The sequence below is a fragment of the Podarcis liolepis genome (genome assembly GCF_965112155.1).
Source record: "Podarcis liolepis genome assembly, chromosome: 4".
In the NCBI taxonomy this organism is placed as follows: Eukaryota; Metazoa; Chordata; class Lepidosauria; order Squamata; family Lacertidae; genus Podarcis; species Podarcis liolepis.
Genome location: NC_139558.1, coordinates 74,877,008 through 74,900,192, shown reverse-complemented (window position 1 = coordinate 74,900,192; position 23,185 = coordinate 74,877,008). Strand labels below are relative to the sequence as shown.

Genomic DNA, 23,185 nt, shown 5'->3' with positions numbered 1-23,185 from the left:
TGCTGTCATTCATAAGACTTTTTAGGGATCCCTGAAGTAGTGGGTTGCGGTAGGGGGGGCAGGTTGGGGCACAACTTTATTGAATAACAGAGCTATAAACATAAACATCCAGCTGTTGGCTCAGGAACTTATTCCATGAGTATTAATATATGATAAGGTCTCTCACACAAGTTCAACCCTTAGTGACTGCAATGTTAAGTGATGATACCTATCACAGTTCAAAAGGTGCAACAGGCAGACCTTTCAACTTAAAAAACAAGAGTTTGCATTATGATGGTTCTGCTCCTACTAGGAAGACTGCCTCCAGAAGGTGGTTGTTGAGGAGCATTATTCAGATTTGTGGGTTCTCCAGAATGGGGTTCTACATGGGTTGGTTATGTCCCCCATGCTGTTTAACATCTGCGGAAGTCACTGAGTGGGGTCATAGTGTTTTGGAATGTGATGTCATCAGTATACTGACAACACACAGCTCTAGTCCTTTTCATTTTCTGCAGGTGAGGGAGTGAATCAGTGCTTGGTTGTGATAATGGACTGGATGAGGGCTCATAAACAGAAGCTTATTCCAGACAGGACTGAGATGCTGTTGGTGGGTGGTTCTTCTGACCAGCTGAGTGGTGTAATCACACCCCCTCTGAAGGAGAGGGTTCATGGTTTGGGTGTTTTCTTTGATCCTTTGCTGTTGAGGTACAAGTGGCTTCAGCGTGTGATGTGCCTTCCATCAGTTTAACTGCAAGACAACTTGGCTACAGTAATCTGTGCTCTGGTAACCCCAAGGCTGGAAATTAACGTTGCATAAAAGTCCAGAACACCACACTCGCTGTGCGTTACGAAGTAAGTTTCTCTAGAGCATCAGTCTTGTGCAGTGTCATGTTTACTGTACAAACAAATCAGCTACACTTAGTACTTTGGCCAGCCAGCAGTCAATATGGCTTGGCTTGATAAACTAGCACACAAAAGTAGATGTTGTCCCATGTTACCAAGCCAATTAGAGTCCGAGCCACCAATTACACACTATGCTGTAACAGGCATAAACTGGTAGCAAAGGAACAAATGCTGCCAGAATCTTCACATCCTTGACAGATTGTTCAAATGTTACATAGAAATGAGGAATGTAACAGCACAAGTAAGAAATGTGAGGTTTTAGTGAGTGCCATCCAGAGTACCGGAAGATTGCTATGCTAAAACAAGTTGTGTATCATTTATTTTACTGTCATTTATAAGCAGGGATGAGAATAAAATTTCTAGAGCCATGTTTTTTTTTAAAAAGCTTTCTCTATGTGTCTGTATCCCCCGAAAGAACTGTAGCTGGAGTCAGTCTGAGCCTCAACCTCCCAGGCCAGGTGGGAAAAGGCCTGCAAGGCAGGGAGCAGGTATTCCAGGACTCACAGCTGAGATGATGATATTTCTCCAGCCCTCTAATAAAACACAAATACACAGCCCTGTGTGTTGGGCCTGCAGCAGAGCAAATACTAGTCGGAAGCTAAGTAAGGCTGAGAACTGGCATCAATTAGAACCAATATTATTTAGCATAAAAAGTATATATTTTTTACATTTAAGAGTGTAGCTCTTAAGGCTTTACTGTAATATATAGATGCAATGGAACAATCTCTGAATATTTCTTATGAATGGATGGCTCTATAACAAGACAGTTTTTATTTGGCATTTTCTCACTTGGTCACTTTCCTGTAGTCTAAATAGGGCAGATCAGTATTGCAAATTTTATTTATTCTTTCCAGAATGTACTTTAAATTCATTAGCTATCTTTATAATAGTTATAGATGAAGCAGCACTTTCATTCTGAGTCCTCTGTCTACAGTGGTTTGTAACTTCTGAAACAATGACCTTTTTGGCTGAAAATTCTCATTTGTGTTTTAAGCTCAAAGTGAGTATTGTTTTGGAAAGTCTGAAAAAAGAAATCCATTAATCCATTTATGAGGACTAGACATTACAATAAATTGTACGTGCAGTTATATTTGATGACCTACGTAGTCCAATAAAAGCACATTATTATTTTTCCCTGGTTTAAAAAAAAATATCAAGGACATTTTTCTATTTACATTTTCAAATTTCCTCAGCCTTCATTTCTTGCTTTTGCTAAAAAAAAACTGAGGGAGTGTACTAGTGCAGAACCCGGTTGCTTTCAGTATGACCTTTTAAATTTTTTTCTGATGTAATAACACTTAAGAAATACCTCACAAGCGGCAAGATGATGTAACTATTAAAAGAATACTTTTGTCTAAAATGGTGGCTGTGTGTTAAAATCCAATGATAATTGTGAAATGTTGAAGATGCAATCTTCAATATTAAGTTTTTCAACATGTTGCATATCATTGAGAAATAGGTTCCATTTGACAAATCTCAGCCAATTGCTCCTGTTGTAGAGCCCCATGTGTTCCGATTTATACATGGAAGTCCTGAATGAGTGACCTAAGGAATGCATGCATTTATCTGTAAGCCGCCTTGAGTCCCTATCAGGGGCATGTGCCAGGATTTTCTTGATGATTTACATTGCAGTTCTGGTACATGTCTTCTCAGAAGCAGGAGTGACTGGCATGGTGAAGCAGTGCTATGCTACCACCCTCCCAACTGCAGTGTCACTGCCGCTTACAAGACCAGGGAGGGGCAGGCTGACATTGAGGTCGAGTCTGTGTGGTGAGTCAGCGCTGGCCCAATTTCGGTGCCACCATGGCTCACACTCCAGTAAGCAGCAGGAACACCATTGTCAGAAGGGTGGCATTCCCTTCACTCCTGCTCAGAAGTGAATCCCATTGAGTTCAACATGGTTTACTGTTAGGTACATAAGTATAGGACTGCACTTTAAAGGTGACTGAAAGGGAGACCCAACTTTAGTTACCATCATCTTCAGGTCGGGCTGGGAAAGACTCCCATATAAAACTGACAGAGCCACTGTCATTCAGTGTAGACAATATTAAGCTACATGGGCCAATGGCTTATTCACTATACGGTAGCTTCCTTTGTCTCAGGAAGTATTTGAGCAGATTGTTATGATTTAAACATTTTTAATAAGTGAATAAAATATATGCACTGTTCTGTATTTCTGTTTACATAAGCACGATAAATTTCTCATCCATCCACAACCCACACACTTGATTGGTTCTTTTGTTTGCAATAAATACACTGAATTCAGTAGAGATTCTTTTCATCAGTGCGAACGAAGCCAGTGTGGAATCTATTGTGTAAACTTTGACCCCAAATTTCTATGACTTCTGCACAACTGGAGGGGGAGAGATAACATTGCATTGACCTAGCTTTTTATGTTTAATTATACATATTGGGCTAAAAGCTCTAAAAGTTGTTAATGTTTTAAGTCTTAGCTACTTTTGCAATTGAAAGATCTCTCCACCCCCAATGATTATTTTCTGTTGTAATCAAAAGGACATTAACATGGACAGGAAATTAATCTAGCACTCTAGAGATTAATATTAATCTGGTAATGTACTGTCCTCATGATTTCGGGAATCTGTTCTCTTATGGTGCATTATGGCAGTGTATTTATAAACTATCTAGGTAAAGGTTCCTTATATTTAAAATATGTTCTTATACCTCATTTCATTTCATTTTAGCTTTCTAGAAGAAAGAAAGGTGTTTGCTTTCTTTCAAATGATGTTGCATGTACAGTTAATTCTGTGTTCATTTTAACATATTGGAAAGAGTTACAATTTGTGGAAAATAACTATGTTATATTTTTCTATAACGTGCCTCTTTCTGCTGCTCTGAATTCTAGTTCTATGTGTAAACTAGGTTTCATGAAGTTGTGTGGCTGCAGCTTACGGTATACTGTATAGCAGTTGTAGCCAGTAGTGTTTCTCTGCATGTATACTTTGGTATGGATTCTTGCTATTTTGGTCTTGGAGGATAGGACATACAGCAAAAATGAAGGCTTGCCGTGTCCTTTGTGGGTGGTGCCATTTGTTGCCTGGTGCAGCATGCAGCATGCAGCAGGCCGGGAACCTGGAAACAGAGGAGGAGGGTTGCTACGTGTGGCCAGAAGGCGAAGCGAGCTCCCCCCTTCCAACCACACATTTCCTGGAACTAAATTGGCTGCTAATCCAGCCAATCAGGAGAGCGCCAGGGGGTTGGTCAGGGGTAGAGGCCTGGTGGCAGCCAAGACCACCTTCCCGCTTTAAAGTGGAACAGCACTCTGTTTCTTGCCTGTGTGGAGCAGATCAGCGTTGGATCACCACCCGCACACACACCTTGTTATCTTTCACAAAGGTGATAGGGCTCAACAGTATGAGGACATTGCTTTGGAATTCTTGGCCATCATATTTTGGGGCCAGGGAGGATTTTTTCCTGCAGTCTAATTGGCCTGTTTGCAGGATTTCACCTGCCTCTTTGCAGACGTCACAACTTTGGGAGATAAAGCATTGAGTGGTATTCTTTAACATCAGGTTAGCCCGTTAAAAAGGTCCAGGAAGGAGAATTGCTGTCCAGGAGCCCACATGGGAGTCAATGAGCCATAGCATACCTTCCAGGAGGCGGTGTTGGCAGGAATGACACACTTGAGCCATGTCAAGGGGCGGCCTTCATGCCAGGGCCCACCCATCCCGGGCAGGCTGCACACCTTATGTGCCTGGGGCAAGCAATATGTGATGCCATCTTACGGTGGGTGTGATGTCAAGTCAAAATTTCATGGGATTCTGTAGCTGCACCTTATGGGGGGTGGGGACACCAAGGCAGGACTTATGGAATATTGTAGCATTTAGCTTGGGCTTTTTGAAATTCCTTGCTGTTTTTATGTTCAGCAGTTTTACATGCAGTAGTCATGAGTACTTTGGGGTTATACAGTTCTAAAACAACATCACAGACACCTTGAATTTAGACATTATGTTTTGGTTTACAAAGACTCAGGTGTTGGCTTGAATGAAAAAGCAGGGTCTGCATTTTTTAAAAAGTATAATGTTTTGGTATCCGGACTGCTGTGTAATGAAGCGACCAACAGGAAAGGAAAGTGTAAAATTCAAACTCAGGAACATGCATGGAAGCTACTGATTATCTTTTATGTCTGAATGGGAAATATGCTATTGGTGCTCAAAGAGATTAGTGTGAGTATAGTGTTTAAGAATAAAATGAGGAGGGGTTGGAGAGCTTCTGTAAAAATGCTTCTTTAAAAAAAATCCAGAGAGGCAATTTTCATCATGCCTTCATTGTCCCCAGAAGCATCTGCTTGGCCACTGTTGGAAAACGGATGCTGGACTGGGTAGACTGGTCTGATCCAGCAAATCAGTTCTTACGCTGTTGAAACATAACAGCCAGATATTTGCCATAATTTAATGTAACTTTAAACAAAAATATGGAAATCATCTAGCACAGAATCTAGCTATGTTTGCTATGTCCTCCATCTTTAGACTGCGCTAAATGTAGACCTTTTGACTTCAACATCAAGTGGGCTTTTTCTCTTTTTCTCCCCATCTCCTTTTGCTTGGCATTCAGTCTCATAAAGAGTTCAAAAGCTTGCCCAATATTCTGAGACATTTGGGTTGGTTCTAATAAAAGTGTTACCAAATGTTGAGCTTGCAAGAGGTAGCATTGCAGGAATCTGTTCTTTCACTCTTTAACAAAGCGCTTCAGAATGATATGTGTGAACTAGGCTACTGCTTTGCTCTGCAACCCACAACTAGAAACAACATAATTGTTCATGAGTGAGCACCCATCCTGCCATGAAAAGCAGTTCACTGGAAGCGTATGAGCAGACCAGCTGGCTGGGACATCTCCAACCTCCTGTTTGAAATGGAGCTTTTCCTAGTTGTGAGCCTGCTGCAGCTCTTCACAAAGTAAAGATTGTCTGGCAAGGAGTGACGGCATTTTAAATAAGAGCCTTTTGCTCTCCCTGCAGACAGGTCTGTGAATAAGAAAGCATCCCAACTTGGGGTGATTATTACTCATGAGTAATCCCAAAGAGAAAAGGCTTAACATGAAGCCTTACCCAGATATGATTGATGGGAAGGATTGCAGGATACATTTTCAAATGTCAGGCTGAAACCCATCCCATTTGTAAATCAATTAATGAGGCTTGGCTTGTATTGATAATAATGACTTGTAATACATTTTCCCTTTGTATTTGTTCTCATGGCCTTACCTAACACTGAAGGTGAAATAACATATCTGTAGCTCTCTGAGGCATTTTTATTCTCTTACTTGACTTGAGATACATCACGGTCACTCACTTCCTTCTGTTTCTCACTGCTGCTCCCCACCTCAACTAGATTGACCGAGCATAAATATTTTCCACTTCGCTTTACTTACTTATTTACTATTTTAAAAAGCATAATAGAGCACCGGCTCTGAGCAGGAAGCCTGAAAAAAATATTAAGAGGTACAGGTGTTTTAATGACCTTGTATGGAGAGTCTAGATGTGGAAACAAAAAGGGGGATTATGGTCTGAATGATTGGGCAGACTGTGTATCAGGAGTGTGAAGGAAACAGAGCATTGTTTGGGCATCAGTTTCTTGAGCCAAGCCTTTGTTGCAGGTTTCATAATAAGGTAGCTTCTCATAGTTAAATCTGGAGAAAGTAACAAATGTGAATAGAATGTGTTTAAGAGATAGCTTTATTGGAGCCTCCCCCAACCCCCATTTTAGACATTTGTAGCCTTCAGTAAGATTGTAGATAAATACTGAAGAAAACAGCCCAACCCTTTTCTTATCATGTACTGGAGATGACAGACTGCAGAAACCCAATGGCATTTTATAAAGCATCGCAACAAGAACTGGGACTTGCCAGGTTCCATTTATCTAGCCAAGAATATAATTCTGTGATCTATCCCAAGGAGATTTTCAACAGAGTCTTACTCTCTTACTGTCTGAATTAATGATACTGCTTTTTTTCCTTAGCCGTGACAAAAGCCACTCTGCACTTTTATACATTATGTTAAAGTTTTTTTGTTGTGAACATACTCTATAAAAGCCCTTTTGCTTCATCATTTTGACAAGCCAATTCCACTAAATCTTCCATGATCATCATGTTCTCTTTTTAACTTTTTCAATTCCAGAAAACAGCAAACATTTCTGAGTTACAAAGCACCAAACAGCTACAGACTCACTTGCTATAAGGTAAGTCATCTGTGTAGAAGTCTGTAACAAAATGTAAAACCAAGTGCATTTCCAGTTATCAGCTGTACACTTAGCTTTGACAATTATGAAGAATCCATGTCTATTCAATGGGACTTGTCTCCTTGGTCTGGTAGGCACACTTTGAAAATAACATATTATGAAACTGTTAACCTTGATAACTTTGGATCCCTCAAATTGTTTCCCCTGTTGAATTTACCTCTTCGAAGAGTTGTAGACTCAAAATGCCTGTGTCATAAATTACTGTTCAGTTGTTTGGTTTTCTTACTGTTTTCTTGGCTCTTTGACTTAAAAATTACAAGGCTGAAAGTGGCATCTCACAAAATAAGTTTTTAGGATGATCAACCTTAACTCTTGCTATAGCCAAAAGAACTTTTTCTGAGTTGATAGCAACATTAATAAGATTCTAGCCTGCCTTCCTTGAATGTTTCCAAGTAAAATGTCAGCTGACATATAACTGCAGCTCACATAGCATGCATTCTTGTTTACAAGAATTTGGAACCTTGTATTTTCCACTAACATGTTTTTTCCATAATGCAGTTAAGTCCCCTTGTTTTAGCAAGCAAGGATGTCACGTATGACCACAGCAGTGTTTGATTTTTATGTAGTAACCAATCAGTTATCAGATGCCAATTTAGGGGAGCTTGATCGGTTTGCCTGCACTGGGTGCTGAACCAAGAGGGGGCCACAGGGGGCACAGCAACAATGACAAACAACAGAAGTCGAGAGGTGGTAAGGTGCCAAATTTTGGCATTGCACAGGGCACTGCTGAAATTTTAAAGCCCAAAGTCTGCCACTGCAGTTATCTTCAAATGGGGGACATGATAGACAAGGCAGTGGATGCACAAGACTTATGGGCTCTCAGCATAGTGCAGCCACTGGTGCCATCACTGGTCCAGTCTGTCCCCCGCACCAGGTCCTACTGCTGTCAGCCTTACTGCTCTTGTGGCCAACAGAGCCCTTACATTGCACAGCTGATTGCTGCCACTACCACACTAATCACTTGCTTTACCCCACATCCTATCAGACATGCTTTACCTGACAGGGGTGAGCAATGGTACTTAAAGGATCTGAGGCAGTTTTTAAGTAACCAAAATGGCTGGAGATCAACAGGCTTGGAAGAAACACATGATTTCCAGAAGTAAAATGTGTTTTTTTTAAAGAAACCTGGAGGACAGTGGGGAATGGGTGAGTACCATGGAGGACAGAGCATGCTCAGTGGCTTTGGAATGCTGTGTGACTGTTTTGATGGCTGAGATAGAAAACCAGGAAGGAGGGGAAATGCAAGAGGGCAGGATGCAACACAGCAGCATTTTCTTATCGACCTTACTTGTGTTTTGAATACTGGTTGCTGGATAGCAACAATGGGACAAGAATGTTGCCCTCGTGCCTTGCTTGTGGACTTTTCAAGATGCATCTGGTTGACCATGATGAGAAAGAGTGTGATAGCTGGATTACAGGATCTGATCTGATCAAGAAGCTCTCTTTCTTTGTATAGGAAGTTGTGAGAAGAGGTGTGCCCTTCAAATGATGAGCAGGTCTCTGATGTGTTTTAGAGATACGTTTTCCCAATTCTGCATCTCCACTCAGATGTGTGTCTAGGCAGTAACTTTTTTCCCATGACTTTCTTAATATTACAGTGTTTTACATTGCTGCCATACCACATTCACAAGTGCTTCCACTTGTGAATGGAGTTTTGTGATATCTGGGCCGGTAACTTACCAGGCAGCATGGAATTCAAAGCAGTTACTTTCTAATGCAGAAAGTATAAGAAGAGATAGACAATTGGTTGCTAATGATACCAAAAAATGAGCATCACATACAGTAGGAATAATTTTAAATTACAGAATAGCAAATCACATTTGTGTGTAAGTGTTAAGGAAAAAATGGGGAAAGAGGTACACTAGACAATTCTGCAGTTGCAAACACAGGCATGCACCATAGCTATGCTAATATTTTTGAGTATTGATCTATGCACATTTAGACACTTCCATACCCTGAATAAGTTTCCTTGGGGGGCAGGGAGGAAAGGGAAGGTTTTGTCCATATATACCAGAGATGGGAAGTCATTGTCAACACAAGGACCACATTTCCCCACGGACAATTTTCCAGGTGTAAAGGAACAGACTTGACAAGACAACAATCTGGGATAAAAATTGGCCACGACTTCAGGCCTCGAATGTAATTCCATTCCAGCCTTCTGCTGGAGGGCTGAAATTTTGAACAGCACCATGCCAAGGATTCTGCCCACCCCCAAGGTGCTAATCTATGTAGGTGGCCATCCCCGGGCCACTGCTGGAAGCTGCAGGGATGTAACTCCTGGCTGCCCTGGGAATTGAGAGCAGTCTGCAAGGGCCTGCAACTACTGTCCACCTGTAGCAGGGAAAGTGATCATTATCATGTTGCAGCCCAGCAACAACACTTGGGTATGAAGCAAGGGGAAGGGTGTGGTTTGCGGCGAGTTCCAAGGGGTATATAGAGGGGCTTGGAGTTGTGGCTCCAGTTGTGGGTTGCCTTCTGAGTCAGGACTGCTCTGTGATTAAGCCAGGTCTGTGCTTTCTTAACAGGGAACCATATGTTGTACCATATGTTGAATCTCTTCAAATGTAAATGGCAAATGATATAAGACAACCTGCAAAGTAATACTTCGGAATTTTCTCTCCATAAAAATGAAATACCTGCTTCTGTGAAAAAGGGCTCCAAATGTACAGTGCTGCTGTTTAGTTAGGCAGAAATATCTGCAGAAATAATTGAGGAGGTTTTATACATCCCTCCCCCAATGTGGGCATTTTCATCATTTGAAATACAGAATTTCCTTGAATTGACGAGCTTTGCAACAAATACCTTTGTTACCATATAGCTTACTTATTAAAAAAAAAGGAGTCTGAATGGGGTGAAAAGTGAGTGAAGGCCATCTATACAGCATTTACTTTTCAGAAATAAAACAGCTTATTGATTTGGAGAACCAAAGATCTAGTTAGTTCACTGTTTCAGCTTCTGCTCGGTTTATTTCCCTTGTTTAAAACAGCAGAAGCACACACTCAGGCCATTACTTTCACTGGGTTGTTAAGGTTTTCTTAATGCTGACTTTCTGTTCTGTAGCACCACAGAAAATATCCTCCTAGCTTCTAATCACTGTAATAACTAACCTTGAGGAGTCATTAGTGTGGGTTCAAACAATATCCTATAATAAGTGTGCTCTGAGGAAGTTGACATAGTTTATCTCCTCGATTCATATTCTTGTGAAAATAATGGGTTGTGAAATAACATTGGTGTTTTTCTTGTACCATACAAAATCTTGACAAGCTATGTTGATATTTTCCTCTCCGATATTGGGTAGAAACACTTTGTTAGACAATATTCCATCTACAAAATTCATACGTTCTAAGTTGGAGATGGGTTGTTGTGTTGAGAAACAAATGCAGGCATGCCAAAGCCCTCTCCGATGCCAGTGAGTGCCTAGATTCCTTACGGAAGCTATGTAAATAGTTCTATGATTAAATTCAATTTTCTTTCCTTCACCAATGAATAATGTGGCAGAATTCTACCAGTGGTAACCGAGTATCTTTTATTTGGTTATTGTGTAAGCTTCCAGAGGAGTCACTGAGTGGAATCGTCATTCTGCAGCAGGAAAGTTATTGCCTCCGGTATGCAACCAGTAGCAAACAAAGGCACTAGTTGTAGACGTGCTTCTGTAAAAGTGATCATTCCAATTGTAATGCAATACCTGTGACAGGTAAACAGGTCTTCTTCTTCTTCTTTCTTTGGCAATCACTCGTAGCCAAGTAAGATTGTCTTCCATGAACACGGTTTTAACGGTGAGTCCATAAGTGACTGTGGAGGCCAATTATGGATCCACACATCCTTCCACAGTGGGGACATAGGTTTCTGGGCTAGAGTTGATCATGGTGAGGGGTACAGGTGACGGGTGAACAGGTATGGTCAATCAGAGATGCTTCTGAGCAACATATATGTATGGTGATTTTCTTCATGAGCATATTTTATACATTATACACACCACACATTTAAAGCACTCTTCAGACACTTTAACAGGTATGACCTTCCCCAGAGAAACCTGGGAACTTTAGTTTGTTAAGGGTGCTAACCTCACAGATCTTTGATTTCCATCACCCTTAATAAACCACAGTTCCCAGGATACTCCATGACTTCTAGACTGGTAGAAGATTGTGAATGTGAGAGAGCGCCAGTTGCCATGTTACTGCAGAAACAAAAAGTCAGACAAGATCCACTACAGGGCAGGCCCGGGAGGAAAAACTAGTGGAGCACCACTTGTCACCACCTACATCAGACATTACAAATTAGGTATTAAAAATGGTAACATTCAGAAAGCAGCAGGAGAACATTTCACTCTTCCATGACTTCCTGTAGAGTCCTAAGAGTCACTGTTATCCAACGAAGAGGGAGGCTTGAGTGGAAAAGCTCAGGCCTGGAATTCATTAGCATATTTGGTTCTGTGGAATCTCATTTTAAATCCTTAGGATGGCTAGCTTGCTTCAGAGATAAATTATCCCTCTTTTGGTGTTTGTTTACACTATTAGTCTTGCTTCCTATTCATCACCCTAGTGGCAGTTATTCAGGAGTGGATCCACCCATACTGACTTCATCTTCTAGTCATTCGATTGGATTTTGCATTCATTTATGCTCTGTGACATGCCCATTGCTGTCATTTTCACTGTTTGGTTCTTTGTAAAAATCATCATACATTTTTCTGTTTTTACTTCTGTCTCAGGGTATATAAACCTACACACTTAGAGTAGGGTACATCTGATAAAATGGGATGTATCCTATGAAAGATTATGCCACAATAATGTTTTTTAAGTCTTTAAGGTGGCACTATATGTGGTCTTGGCTTTTGTCTTTTTCTGCAGCTGTCTAGTGTATTTCCCTTTTTGGAGTTTTGTCATTGTTGCATAGTTTTACTACTGCTAACCTCTCTTGCACTGGATTACATATAGAAGCTAATAACAGTGGTGAGTTACTTGTAGAATCAAGGGAATTGTTGCATATATTAGGACAAATTACAAAGGCATCACAGCATTCGCATGCACTCCACTGACCCTACTTTTGCTCAACACTGTAGTCTTTCAAAATAAAGACAAATAAGAGCAAAATTATTTTAATAGTGATATTTGTTTTGTATCTTGTTTTCTACCCGAGAGGTATAAACAGGAACAGAATGAGGTAAAAGATTTGAATCCAGGAAATTTTAGATCAAAAATTTCTACTGAAAAGGTTGGACACTTTCTCATTGTGTGATATTAACTTAGTTCCATCTCACCTTCCTATAGCCATGCAAGCAGTCCTCTGCCCCTCCACCCCCCAAAAAGCATTCTTATAAGAAAATTATCAAAGTACACTGGTTTTACTGGTTCCCTCATGGGGAATCTTTACTTTCCCAAAGGAAAGTATAATTACCAATAAGAACCAATCAACTAATGACTTAATATATCTCCCAGGGTCATTTCCTCACATTAGTAACCTATTTATATGAATTACTGGACCTTTAATGTAATTACCTTATTATTAATAATAAATAAAAAGCAACATTTCAATAATTGCTTTTATTAACTATCAGCAAATGTGCTCATTAGTACTTTGTGTGCCAACTTTTCAGTACTTAGTGCTCCTATTAGTCATATATCCAGCTTCAAACGAGCAATCCTATTCTTGCACTACACTTGGACTGGAGATATGGCTCCACTAGGCTGGTGGATCAGCTGCCAAACCCAATGTGTACTCATCCTAGAAAGGGAGGTAGAGAACAACTAAAAAAGACAAAAACAAGACAGAAATGACCACACCCGCAGCGGCCCTAGAAACACGGCCACATTGTGGTTGCTGCTGCTGTTGTTGTTAAAATTTCCATACAACCCTTCATCCCAAGATGACATGGCGATTTGCTATACACACACACACACAAACACACACACACACACACACAGAGAGAGAGAGAGAGCATAATAGCAATCAAAAACAAGGCCCCCACGGTTCAAAAGGTCATAGATTGTTTAATCAGTCAAAGGCCTGGCAGAAGAGGAATATTTTTTCCTCTTAAAAGTATGTAGTGAAGACGCGAGACGAGCCTTCCTGGAGAGAGCATTCCATTAGCAGGGAGCCACTCCAGAAAAGGCCCGTTCTTGTGTTGCCAATCTCCAGACCTCTCACAGAGGAAGCACACAAAGAAGAACCTCAGGTGCTGATCACAGGGTCCGGGTTGGTTAACATAGAGAGAGGCAGTCCTTGTGGTATTGTGGTTCTGAGCCATTTAATTGTTTCACTGAAATCCCTTTTTGTGTACCTATTTATATGGGCTGGCTTCTATTCTATGGGGTATATTGTGCAATATTGTTCCTCATATAACAGGATTATTTGTTTTAATATATATCTTTGTTTGGAGTGTTAAACCCCTCATAAAATTGTAAATAAAACTGATTGATTTATTAATGGCTAACAATAGAAAAGAGGCATACCAGTTTCAATAGATAATAGCTCTTCCTTCCAAATTTCTTTACAAAGGGTTTTGGGGGGTTTTTGCAGCTAGTGTCATTACAAATTATAATTAATACTATATCCTGTCACTGTTAAATCAAAATACTTTCACCAAATCAGGTAGCTGACTTATGAGTAAAGATAAACTTAACTCCTTGTGGTGCTTTCTTCAAACTTTCTTCATTCACAGTTATTTCAACCTTCTTGCCTGCACAAGCAGTGATATGATGCTTCTACAAGAGTACTCTCCAGCTCTTTCTTTGAAGATGCTTTTCTCAAAGGTGCTTTGCACAGAGCCTTTCTCTTGATTGAGGATTCTTTTTAGACAGCTGGAAATTCCTGATGGATGTTAATTGGAGTTCAGTTTGAAGATACAGAACTGCTTTTATTGCATCTGTCTTTCATTGATTTCTGTGAAAACCATAATTAGACTTTTTTGTGGGTGGAGATATCCATGGAATGTTTCAGTTCAGTGCCTTTATCCATTTAAAAGATGGACTTTATTTTCCTTTGTTTTTCTTAAAGCTGTATCAGTCAGTTTTATTGAGAATGTGGATTCTTTCACACTTTGCCTCTGTGTGGAATCATGTGTACATTTGAATTATGTTCTACTGAATCCTCATACAGTCACTTTAGATTCTTAATAAATATTTATCTTGTGCTTAGTAAGACGATAACAAAACAGCTGAAATTCTTTTTGGTCACCTATTGTTAAGGAAGAAAACTTAAAGATGTTCAGATACAGGTATCAAGCACAAAAATAATTTATTTAACTATTTGAATTCATAAACTTATTAAATCAATTTGATACAGCATTAAGTCTTAACCCAGAATAAATAGGGGAAGTCACATAACTTAGAAAGGATGCTTAGAATCGTAGAGTTGTAAAGGATCCCAGGGTTCATCTAGTCCAGGCATGTCCAACAGGTTGATCGCGATCTACTGGTTGATATTGCCAAGAAGTTTCTGGTCGATCACTGGCAGATCTCTCCCCCTAAAAAAAGCTCAACAACTCTTGTCTCCCCCCCCCCCCATAAAAGCTCAATAACCATGGGCAATTGCACAGAGAGCTCCTTCCTTCTTGCCGACAGAGAGCTCACCAGTTTGTGTGTGTGCATTGGATGGTTCCCCTTCCCTCGAGGACGTAACAGGGATGCTGCCCTGTGCCTATCAGAGACCGGATCCTAGCCTGCACCCTGCTTGGTCAAATGGGGATGCAGGCTGAGACTTGGGCAGAGCCAGGGGGCGAATCCGAGGGCTGACCATGGGCTTCCCTGGATCCGCCCCTTGCCCATTTAAGCAGCCCACACCTGGGACAATCCCTCTTCCTTCCCTTGCCAGTTTCCAGTGTGAATCTCTGTAGGTCTCCTGCATTGTGACTAGGAAGGTCTTAGACCTTGCCTGGGATCTCATCCTTCCTCGCCTGCCTGCTTCTTGTATCCACACTGCATCGTGCCCACAAGAGAGGAACAGGCGTCTGTCCCAGTTTCTGCATTTGCCGGGCTTCGTCGTTGCGAGGGAGCTTGGGAAACTGAGTTCCCTGGTATGGTGAGTAGTTCCTTTGCAAGGGCTGAGGATCCTGGGAAACTCAGTTTTTCAGCCATTTGGCTTGACTGAGAGCCAGTGTGGTGTAGTGGTTAAGAACGGAAGACTCGTAATCTGGGGAACCAGGTTCACGTCTCTGCTCCTCCACATGCAGCTGCTGGGTGACCTTGGGCCAGTCACACTTCTCTGAAGTCTCTCAGCCCCACTCACCTCACAGAGTGTTTGTTGTGGGGGAGGAAGGGAAAGGAGAATGTTAGCTTTGAGACTCCTTCGGGTAGTGATAAAGCGGGATATCAAATCCAAACTCTTCTTCTTTCTGTGTTTGTGTGGGGGAAGGTTTTTCTGTTGGCTAAAAAACTGTTTTTTGAGGCTGGTTTTGTTTGCTGCTTACATAACGTGGCCTTCAGTAATCAAAGAATTCAGGAATTGGATACCAGCACTATTGGGCCCTTCATTGATTGTTGGTGCATTTTAAAACTGAAGCCACGTGGGGCCAGGAGTCAGGCACTGGTTGGGTTGTTATTTTCCTCTGCCTTCTGGGTGGCCATGCTCTTGCTAAAGTTTCCAGTGCTACTGCTTTAAATAATAAAGGAAAATTAATTAAAAGGAAGAAATAAATATTTTTTAAAAATAATCATTGTACATTTTAATTTAACAAACAGGGCAATTGAGCCATTGGTGCTTCAGCTTCCTTACATGGGGCGGGTCCCAGCCTCCATTGGCGGTGGCATTGTTTTGCAGCAAGGTTTGATTTCAAGGTGGTTTGTGTGCAGCTTTGGCTTGTGTGCAGCTTTGGTTACCAAAATGGTGACTCAGGTGTCAAAGTAACAATGGATGAAGGCATGTATTTTTTAAGAAATCTTGATAGGTAGGTTAAAGGAATGAGCAAAGGAGTTTGTGTGGCGTACAGTTTTGTGAGTGCTTTTATGCAACTCTCTCCCAAGAAATCTCTAAAAGTTTCTGTTGTCCACTTGGAGCCATTGGTTCGAGTCCTACCCTCCAGAGCAGGATAAAACAAGTTTGCTCCATTCTCCATGTGATAGCCCTTTAGATATTTGAAGTTTGCTCCATTCTCCATGTGATAGCCCTTTAGATATTTGAAGTGAGCATTCTTTGGGCTGTCAACCAGCTACAAACCCACCTAGCAATCACCTTGCCTAGTCCACATTTAATCAGCTTCTCCTCAAGAATATCACGGGGGACTTTGCCAAAATCCATACTGAAATCAAGATACACTATGTCCACTGCATTCCCCTAATCCACTAAGCTTGTAAGGCTATTAAAAAAATAATAATCAAAAATCCATGCTGGGTCTCAACAATCAAAGCATCCTTTTCTAAGTACCCACAGACTGACTATTTAATTATCTGTTTTAGGACTTTTCCTGGTATTGATTTCAAGCTATCCAGTCAGTAGTTACCGGTCATCTTCTCTCAACCCCATCCTTTTGAAGATGGGGACAACAACCTCTTTTGAAAATTTGATCCTTGACCCGTAGGCAATCTGTCTAAATCTTAGCATGTAGTGTTATGTAGAACTCACCACATCTGATTAAAGAATCCACCACCATTAAAATCAGCAGACCTACAGCATTCAAAACAGTGTGAATCAAACTCTTAGCAGCCTGATTCTGAAAAAAACAGTCAGGCAATTTTACTGTGGAGATTCGAGAGAAACATCTTCTAGATGAGTTCACTGACACAGTTCAAACTGTCTGTAGTAAAGAAAAGAGGAGTGATAGGGTAAAGAAGAGTTTCCTTTTATCCTTTTTTCTGATTGATCCTACTTGCACAGAAATGAATATTATTATTATATTTTTACAGATTTCAGCTAGAGTAGATTGGTCTCACAGAAATGACCGGATAATTTAAAATGTTAATCACTGCTGTTCAGATATTTCATTAGTCTATTTTAGTCAATATTACTATTAATACACATGAGGCATGTAATTGCACTGTGACATGTTAACAGCAGTCAATGACAGACGACCAAATTTTTACCTTGCCGTTGTAACAGGAAGGAAGTCTCATAATGCATAATTGCTACAGGGAAGAAAAAAAAACATTTAAAACTAGCCTTTGTGTCGCACTCTTTTGTATATTTTGCATAATCTTTCTATCGCAGAATGGCAAGTGAATCTTGTCCAGTTCTGCCGCTTCTTGAGGCTCACAAGGGAAGCAGATAGTATCTAGCTCAGTTAGAGAGCATACAGGACCTTCGGCAGTTCCTGCCAAAGCAGCGAGTATAGATACCGTCTTCAGGGAGCTAGAGGCAACTGAAGTCCTATGCATGCTATCCAGACCTGGAGTGTGGTAGAAGCTGGCTCACGCTTCACTTTGCAGTCTGTGGGTTCTGCCAGACTGAAGAGAAAGAGGTACTGGAAGGGACTCGTCTCCCAAATTATAGGATGGTGGCAGGGATGTGTGCTGCAAGCCTGAATGAGCTACAGGCAGTTCATCATCTGAGGCTCTCTTTCATGTGCCTCTTCCATGTGAAGTCCTGAGGGTGACAACATGAGGACAAGCCGTTTCTGCAGTGGCTCCCTGTTTGCAGAATGCCCTCCCCAGGGAGGTTCGTCTGGCGCCTTCATGATATATCTTAAGTTGTCAGGTGAAAACGGTCCTCTTCAACCAGGCCTTGGGGCTGATTAATAGTCTACGGCTTTTTAAATGTGTTTGTGGGAGGGGTTTGTTCTTTTGTTGTTTTCATTTTAACTATTTGTGTTTTTGCCTTTTATTTTTATCTTGTGCATCGCTTTGAGCTCTTAGGATGAAGGGCAGTATATAAGTCTAAACAAACAAACAAACTCCACTACCACGCATAGCCAGGTCCCTAGGTCACGACACTTTGTAACAAGTAACAGGTTAAGCTGCCTATGCAGTTTCTTATGAGTCACGCAGAACAGTTCAGTAGGATCCTGGCTAATATAAAAGTGAATATTATATAATATTATATAATATATAATAGTAAAGGTAAAGGTACCCCTGCCCGTACGGGCCAGTCGTGTCCGACTCTAGGGTTGCGCGCTCATCTCACTCAAGAGGCCAGGAGCCGGCGCCATCCGAAGATACTTCCGGGTCACGTGGCCAGCGTGACGAAGCTGCTCTGGCGAGCCAGCACCAGCGCAGCGCACGGAAACGCCGTTACCTTCCCGCTATAAAGCGGTACCTATTTATCTACTTGCACTTAGGGGTGCTTTCGAACTGCAGGAGCTGGGACCGAACGACGGGAGCTCACCCCGCCGCGGGGATTTGAACCGCTGACCTTACGATCAGCAGGTCCTAGGCACTGAGGTTTTACCCACAGCGCCACCCGCATCCCAATATATAATATTATATAAAATAGTGAATATTGACTGTGATAGTTTCATTTTATCTATAGCCAGTCTCTTTGGTTTTCTTATTTCAGTTGGGGTCTTCCTTTGTCCTGATTCCTTCACAGCAATATAAACCTACATAAAGGAATCCTTGGCTTTCCTAAATTGTAGGTTAGCTTATAATTCAATCATGGGGTAAGATAAATAGTAACTTTTATGGATAGCACATTAAATGTTAGCCCACATGGTCAGTTCAGAACCATGAATTATAATTGTTCATTAATCTACGGGGGTAACAATTTTATCCACTAAAATCCTCAATTTAATTTTGTTGTAATTGTTTCTGACTGTGTCAAACACACAGTAACATTTTTCTTCCCATAATCAAAATATTTTTAGGCCCTTCTTTTTATTTCAGATTGGAAAGATCTAGTACATTTTTTTTTTTAATTGCCATCTCTCTTTCTTAACTATGTAGGACACACACACACACACACACACACACACACACACACATCAGTTCATAGGACTGTATCCAATGTAGCAGTAAGTAAAATCACTTTATGTTATACTTGTCCTTGGGAAATGTTTTCCACCAGCAGAAAACTGACATGGAAGAGAATGCATGAGTAGGTTGCTGGTAACTTCTTTGTTGTGAACCACCCTGATGTCTTGTGAACTGCCCTGAAACCTGTGAGGATAGGGAGGTATATAAATTTTAACAACAACAACAACAATAGCACAATAGACAGTCGAGTCTGTTGTGCAAGAAGCTTCACATGTTTCATTGGACTCCTCTGTTGTGCAACATTAAAACTCACCCATCCATTAGCACAAGAGCCCTTGCTCTTGTGGACAGAGAAATTTTAAAAACAACCCATCTTTCTAAAGCACTGAAAAACCTGAATGCACATTGTACCTGCTAACTGAAGTAGGAGCCTTTTCTATCAATGAGTGCTACCTACACAAATTAGGACCCTGGAAGGATTGGAGTTGTAAATCAGGTGGTGAATCTACACAGATATGCAGTTTCAAAAGCTACTGCTCCGTATGTGAGGGGCCAACAGAACAGTATGACCGTGGAGTGGGACAAAATGCATGGGCCTTGCACCCCCATTTATATATCTGTTGTTTCTTTTTGCCAATAACTTTTGAGTAAGGTTTCAGTGGTTCACACATTCACTATTAATTGCTTTATAGAAAACAAATACTGTGTTTTTATATTTGGGAACTTGTGTTTAGGTTCAATTATTCAGCTACTAAAAGATGCTTAAAAAATAAATAACATTGTCAAGTTTAATTGGATCTCTCTCTGTTTTGGCTTCATGAAGCATTTTACATTAATTTCAAACTGAAAATATATGACATAAGAGCAAAGGGAGGCGTATCATACAAGTCAGATGATTATTCCACTTATTGCATGAAGTACTGGAAAGAAGTTCAATTTTCATAGATTTTAATTTTTGTGCATATTATACAATAGCAGTGTGTCCTGGAGTTATCTACCATGTTAATGCAATGTAATTAGGTTAAGTATGTCTCTGGTGGAAACAGTGCTGTATGATTTTTTTCAAAGTTACATCCTAGCATTTTAATGGGTCAAATACTATTCTTTGTTAAAATGAAGTCCATAATGTTGTCGACAAATAGGAGTATTGAATTTGACCTTGTGTCTCTTTCTGTTGCATGATTTTAATAGGAGATGAATCATCATTTTCTTCACTTCAATAGTCCTAAGGGCCAACCATATCATTAGGCAGAGTGAGACTACGATTCTAGGCAGTGGATATTGGGATTCATGACAGGGCAGGTGCCAAAATATATTGGTTGGCCTTGAATACAGAACTATACAACTTGGCTTATGCTACTGGTGAAAAGCATTACTTGTTTCCCTGTTCCAAGCAGTAAAAGGTTCTAGGGTAGCCATTATACTCTTGTTTCTAGGTGCAAAGTTTTATGTTGGCCTCTCTTTTTAATATAACTTTTTGATTACCTATTAGTATTAGAAACATTCACCATCGTGCTGATGCATTTGTTAATTATGTGCATTGATCTCCATTGTTATAAAAGATTTTGTTCACAAGCTGAGAGTTAAGAAGGGCATGTATAAGAAATGGAAGAAAGGGGAGATCACAAAGGAGGAGCATGCATGAATAGCCAACAGTTGCAAAGTGAAGGTCAGGCTAACTAGAGCTCAGAATGAGCTCAGGCTTGCAAGAGAGGTTAAAAATAATAATAAAAGGTTTTTTTAGCTATGTCCAAAGCAAGAGAAAGAACAAGCAAGTGGTGGGTCCTCTGTATAGAGAAGACAGACAGAACTTTTCAACACCTACTTTGCCTCTGTCTTCACCCAAAAGGAAAGGATCTGGTGATAACAGAATAAATGATGTTAAGGAGGGAGCTGCAGCCCAAGGTAAGAAAACTGGTAGTAAGGGAACACCTACCTACTTATTAAATGAATCCACATCATCAGGCCCTGATGGGCTCCATCCAAGGGTATTAAAGGAGCTTGTGGATATAATCTCAGAGCCTTTATCTATGATATTTGAGAATTATTGGAGAACAGGTGAGGTCCCTGCAGACAAATGTTGTCCCCATCTTCAAAGGGAGGGGGGGGAGAAGATCCAGGTAACTACCGACCAGTGAGCTTGACATCGATACCAGAAAAGGGCCTAGAACAAATAATTCAACAGTTGGTCTTTGAGCACTTAGAAAAGAATACCGTGATTACTAAGACTCAGCACGGGTTTCACAAAAATAAGTCACGTCAGATTAATCTCATTTCTTTTTTGGAAGGAGTTACCAATTTGTTGGATCAGGGAAATGCTGTGGACATAGCGTATCTCTTCAGTAAGTCTTTTGACAGATTTCCCCATGATATTCTTGCGAGGAAGCTGGCAGAATGTGGGTTGGTCAAAGTAACGGTTAGGTAGATTTGTAGCTGGTTGACTAACCGAATCCAAAGGGGTTGGGTTGCCACCTGTCATGGATGTTTTAGTTGCAATTCCTGCATTGCAGGCGGTTTGACTAAATGACTCTTGAGGTCCCTTACAACTCTGCAATTCTGTTATTCTAAGCCAGTGTAATAGGTCATTTTGGGTTGGTATCATTGTCTGCCTTCGCTTTTCCTTTATCTTTAGGCTTGTCTACACTTCTGCTTGCCCTGCCACTGTCACCTGGGGAAAGCTGTTCTTTACCGCTGAATCAGAGCAAGCATCAATTCGGTTTTCTGTGGATTGATGTTTGCTCCAATTCAGCGGTAGAGAGTAGGTTTTCCCAGGGAAAGCAACGGGGCAAACAGAAAACCCTACCTGGAACGCACAAGACAAATGGAAAACTGATCGGACCTGTGGTTTCAAGGCATGGGAGAACCAAAGTTTGGACAAGCCCAAATTCATCAAAGTTGACTGCTATTACCTGAGCAATAAAGCATGACTCATTAATATGCAGAAAGTACAAAAGGGAAGGAATAGCATCCAGTATTATATCATAAAGATCAAGTAGGCCTAAATAATAGCTAGCTGATGACTGTCGTTCCCCAAGGCAACAAAAGTGAGGGTTTTCTTTTATCCCATCCTTCCAAATATGGTTGATTGGTCTTCTGTGTTCTGCTGAATCTAGCATGTACAATGATTTCTATGACCACACTGCAATCTCAACCCACATTTAATGTCTGCTTGAATAAGTTGCCTGTAGCAAGGGTATGCAGCAGATTGTCTGCTTAACAAGAGGTACTTTGCCTATGTTTTATAGCATTAATATGGTGTACTCCATCACACTGTATAGCTCAATATAATTTTCCAAGGAGAGTTTTGTTAATCAGAAGCAAAAGACCACACACACATACACACACATATATAATAGAACCATGTAGAACACACAACCTCAGTTCTAGTAGTTGCAGGAGATTATTCCCATTTTAAATAGTAAATGAGACTATGCATTGACTCTACACAAAAGCTGCCAGTTGAAGATTCCTTGCTTTACAGTCACCCATGCTGTTTTGGAGAGTTTATGGCCTCATTTGACACTATTATTATGCTGTCACTTTCTTGATGAAGATGATTCAAAACTCAGTCTCATGGACTGACATTTTCCCTTTCTATAACATACCTGCAGTATTTCTCTCTCTCTGTTCTAATATTGAAACCTTCTAGCTACCATATAACATCTCTTCTGGCTTGTCAGTCCAGCTATAGCTTTATTCATCTTGCAAGCTGAAATGCAATTTCTGTGATCTCTCACTCTCTGGGGCAATCAATATCCCATGCCTTCAACATGCCAAGCTTTCTTCCTTCTCTGTGACTATATAAGCATATCCTCTCATTTATTTCTGTGTCCCAGATTTTCACCAATGACACTAGTGCAAAAGATTACACCAACTCCCAACACCCCATCATCCCATTCCTCCTGTTGCTGCCATCCCTGCCAAAGTTCAGCAACAATCTTGTGCACTGGCTCTGCAACAAAGCTTTGACAAATGTTTTTGCCACCCAGGATCTGAAGTCCCATCTAAAGAGGAAGCCTCCATTAGCGTCAGTGCACAACAGAGATATTTTATGAGTTGTCTTGCATCCTCCTTCCTGTCCGGCTCCCAAATTATGATGTCTGAGTGGCAAAAGGCAGGGGGTACTTAATTAAATTTACAAGTCCCATCCAGTAAGTCTTGAGTCTTCAATGCCCACTCCTCTTTTTCCCCTGGCGACTGCCACCCAACCCTATT

General features: G+C 40.8%; 1 protein-coding gene across 28 annotated transcripts in view; it reads left to right on the top strand.

Moving 5' to 3' along the window:
- Nucleotides 1-23,185, top strand: part of ZBTB20 (zinc finger and BTB domain containing 20) — a 493,834-nt gene that overhangs the window by 328,414 nt on the left and 142,235 nt on the right. For 25 of the 28 annotated variants that reach the window (XR_014525528.1, XR_014525529.1, XR_014525530.1 and 22 more), the window contains one exon: nucleotides 7,013-7,073. The exons of the other annotated variants lie outside the window; for them this stretch is intronic. The gene's annotated coding sequence lies outside the window, so the exon portion shown is untranslated. The remainder of the gene's footprint in view (nucleotides 1-7,012; nucleotides 7,074-23,185) is intronic. 28 annotated transcript variants of the gene reach the window in all.